The sequence below is a fragment of the Otolemur garnettii genome, unplaced genomic scaffold, assembly GCF_000181295.1.
Source record: "Otolemur garnettii isolate 467f Iridium unplaced genomic scaffold, OtoGar3 scaffold00047, whole genome shotgun sequence".
Taxonomy (NCBI): domain Eukaryota; kingdom Metazoa; phylum Chordata; class Mammalia; order Primates; family Galagidae; genus Otolemur; species Otolemur garnettii.
Genome location: NW_003852442.1, coordinates 12,919,283 through 12,923,415, shown reverse-complemented (window position 1 = coordinate 12,923,415; position 4,133 = coordinate 12,919,283).

The window sequence follows — 4,133 nt, the reverse complement described above, 5'->3', positions numbered from 1 at the left end:
ACAGAGTCTCACTTTTTTGCCCTCAGTAGAGTGTTGTGGTGTCATAGCTCACAGCAACCTCAAACTCTTGGGCTCTAGCAGTCCTCTTGCCTCAGCCTCCTGACTAGCTGGGACTATAGGTGCCTGCCACAATACCCAGCTATTTGTTAGACATGGGGTGTCCTCTTGCTCAGGCTGGTCTTGAGCTCCTGAGCTCAGGCAATCCACCCACCTTGGTCTCCCAGAGTGCTGGGATTACAGGTGGGAGCCACCACACCTGGCCTATGGCTTGGTTTTTGGTGATAGGAACCTGGAGGCAAGCCAGTTGTCCATCACCGGGACATGTCATCGTAGTGGATGGTTACAAGGGACTCCCTGCCTTAGTGGTCTTGCCAGGGGAGGCTAAATTATGTCAGGACAACCACCAACCTGAAATCCCAATGGCTGCACACATTTAAGTTTTATTTCTTGGTTACATCAAGTCTAATGCAAGGCGATGTTTCTCCAGGCCATTGCTTCCCCCTAAGGGTCTCAGCACTCAAGCTGCACCCTGTGTGACTTGCCATCTCCACATGGCCCCCTTTTTTCACCAAGGCAGGGAACCAGAGATTGAGGGGCCTTTTACTCCCTCAACCTAATCACACCTTTTGTCATGGTCTTGGACTAATCTGAAGGCCCTTACTACAGCAAAATGCGTGGGCAGTATAGTTTGCAGTATGAAACGCCATCTGGGGACACATATTTCCTAGTTGTCTCTCCTACAGGCAGTTAAAACCTGTGAACTAAACAGGTATATCCTTACGGCAGTGAAGAGCTTTAAAAGATAGTTCTGCCATTCTAAATGCTCTAAAATAAATAGTGCTTCTTCCAATTCCAAGATTTTAATTGTTGAATTGTAAACACAAGGTACAGATGATGTATTTGTTTAATTAAGTCTGTTGTTTGCGAGGACGTAAGAAAATGTGTAGCAATAGTGTATAAGAGTCAATACCAAAGGCTCAGTTTTTCACAACTGAGTTATCTTTGCATTTAAAATGAAACACAGTTCATTTATTGCTTCTTATTTAAAGGAGAGAGTTGAAAACACTTTATTGTTTTTTTTTTTTGCAGTTTTTGGCCGGGGCTGGGTTTGAACCTGCCATCTCCGGCATATGGGCCTGGTGCCCTGCTCTTTTGAGCCACAGGCACCGCCCAGTTTAAAACACTTTATATGTTTTATAAATGTATAGTTTACATGTTATGAATCTGAACTCCTAATAAACTTGACTTCGAACTTAAGAAAAATAAAAAATAGTTCTGAATTTTAAATAAAGGCAGGAAGAATGAACTCTAAAGGGAAATATTATATATATAAATTAAAACACTTGTACATACAAAATTATGCTGTGTATTTTTCCAGGATCCATCCATATCTAAGGATGCTTATTAACACATTTTAGGGGCTATCAGCTGTCTGTGTGGGTAGAATGATAGTGGAAATCAGGATAAAGGTTAAAAAAAAGTCAAATAAGACAGGAAACTTCAAGGTGAAGATGATGACAGAGTCATGACCAGAGAAGTAAGATTCATGCAACTCTCTACTCTGATGCCAAGTAACTCTGGCATCAGAGTAGAGTGAGGAGGAGGGGAAGGCAAGAGCAGGAAGAGCAGCTAAGCGACCACAGTGACAGAACAGAACAGAGAGGTGTGTGTCTGGGTGTCTGAACACAGGCAGTGGCACAGGAGTGTGCGGGGGCTGGGGTAAGAGAGGGTCCACATAGGAGAGGCAACAAGACCGGCTGGCTGAATGCAGAGCTGCGGGTGAGCAGGGTGACCAGGGGGGCTCCCAAGTTCTGGTGGTGGGTGGTGGCATGACCAGTTGGGTCTGGAGTAAAGGAGGAGCAGGATTGTTGCAGTCAGAGGAATCCCATACAGATGGAGGATTCTTTCAGATACATGAGGTAGGTTGGGGTAATGAAGGTCAGGGGAGAACTGAGCAAAAGGGGCCGAGGAGGGTCCAACAGGAGCAGTGAAGAGTGTCACGACAGAAGCCTTAGAGAGGAAGTCAGCGAGGTAAGGACTGGACAGGGCCAACATGCTTTCCAAAGTCCTGGGGACTTTGCTGAGAGCTCTGTTAGTGGAGTGGAGGGAGCAAAAGCCAGATTGTGTAAGAATAACCTTTCTAGATCCTATGTCGGACAAAAACACTTTATTTCATATAACCTAAAATAGATAATAGGATCTAGTGAGTTTGTATTTATATTTTTCTTTTTTAAAACTGTAGGATTACAAATAACCCACAAATCTCTTTCCCGCCCAAAGTAAATAAGAGTTGAGAAGTATGTGGGTGGCAGAAAAATTAGATTGGAAAGGTCAAAGAAATACCAGAAAGATAAAGAGCGGCAGGCAGCAAGCAGAGGTAGCTGTTTGCTGAAGGTTAACAGGGAAAAGAGGGACGGGGACAGAGCTACAGTGGGGGCTGCAGAAGGCTGAGGTGTGTGTATAAGATGGGAGGAGGATGGTTTCTGGTTGGTTATTTTGATGAAAAATTACCCAGATTATATTAACATTGATGAGGGTTTGGTATGGTGGCTTGTGGCTTAATCCTAGAACTCTGGGAGGCTGAGGCAGGTGGATTACTTGAGCTCAGGAGTTTGAGGCTAGCCTGAGCAAGAGTAAGACCTCCATCTCTAAAAATAGCCAGGCATTGTGGCTGGTGCCTGTAGTCCCAGCTACTCGGGAGGCTGAGGCAAGAGAATCGCTTGTGCCCAGGAGCCTGAGGTTGCTGTGAGCTATGACATCACAGCACTCTATCGAGGGTGACAAAGTGAGACTCTGTCTCAAAACAAAACAAAATAAAACGTAAAAACCAAAACCCCCCCAAACATTGACGAGACGTTATCTGTAGCACATATGCATAAGTTGGGTGCTGAGCTGCAGAGAAGGCACTTCATGGAGTGAACGTGTATGAGAATAGATTTGGGTTTTTAAGCTGGGAAGGGAAGTTTTAAATATGATCCAGAAGTACTAACCATAGGAAAATTTTGATTGATTTGTTCACATCACTGATTTTTGACCCATGTGCCATGAAAAAAATTTAAAGATGAAGCTGGGCGCTGTGGCTCATGCTTGTAATCTTAGCATTCTGGGAGGCCGAGGCAGGTGGATTGCTTGAGCTCAGGAGTTTGGGACCAGTCTGAGCAAGAGGGAGACCTTGTCTCTAAAAATAGCTGGGTGACGTGGTGGGCGCCTATAGTCCCATTAACTTGGGAGGCTGAGGCAAGAAGATTGCTTGAGCCCAAGAGTTGGAGGTTGCTGTGAGCTGTGACACCATGGCACTCTACCGAGGGTAGAGTGAGACTTAGCTGTCTCCAAAAAAAAGGAAGGCCAAAGAAAATACCTGAGTTCAACAGAAGCAGCAGCCTGCTCTGCCCAGAGCAGGAGCACACACTTTGTAAGAACAAACAAGGAACCTGAGAGTGGCCAGAACCTATTCCCCCTGAATTCATGGAGTATTTGGTATAAAAAAACAATGGTGGATTTTTCTACATCAAAATAAATGTTCTCTAACTTCCATGAGGGCAGCAACTGCCTGGAGACTGTCTTAAAAACAGAGATCAGAAAGTCTAATAGAGGAGGTCTGAGGTAGGGCCCAGGAACCTGAATTTTTAATAAGCGTCATAGTTAATGCAGATGTAATTTGTTCCTTACCTTGAATAACTGCTCTAGAATGGCCAACTGAGGTCTTAATAAATGGAAACAAATCAATCAACCACCCAACCAGCACCCCTTTCTGGAAGTGTCCCCAGGCATTTGACAAAGATTTGTCACCTAGAACTATCTGCTGCTGTGGGAAGAGGGCTGGTTTTAATGAACTGCTAACTTTAGCTAAGTGTACTTGAAAAGAATAGAAATGGTACAAAATGCAAACAACTGGGGATTAAATAACAGTCATGAGGGCAGTGGTTATTGAAATAGGACTGGAGAGAGGAGAGGTGCTGGGAGCCTGCACTGGCCGGCTTGGAGTCAGTTTGTACACATTTGCAAGAGCCAATTGTTAAGTTTTCAGGAATTTTGTAAGCTGTTGGCTCACTACAGCCCTCATTAAAAATCATATCATATAAACTTATAATTAGATACTTTTAAAAGTTCTAAAAAGCCCTCAAAATGGATCA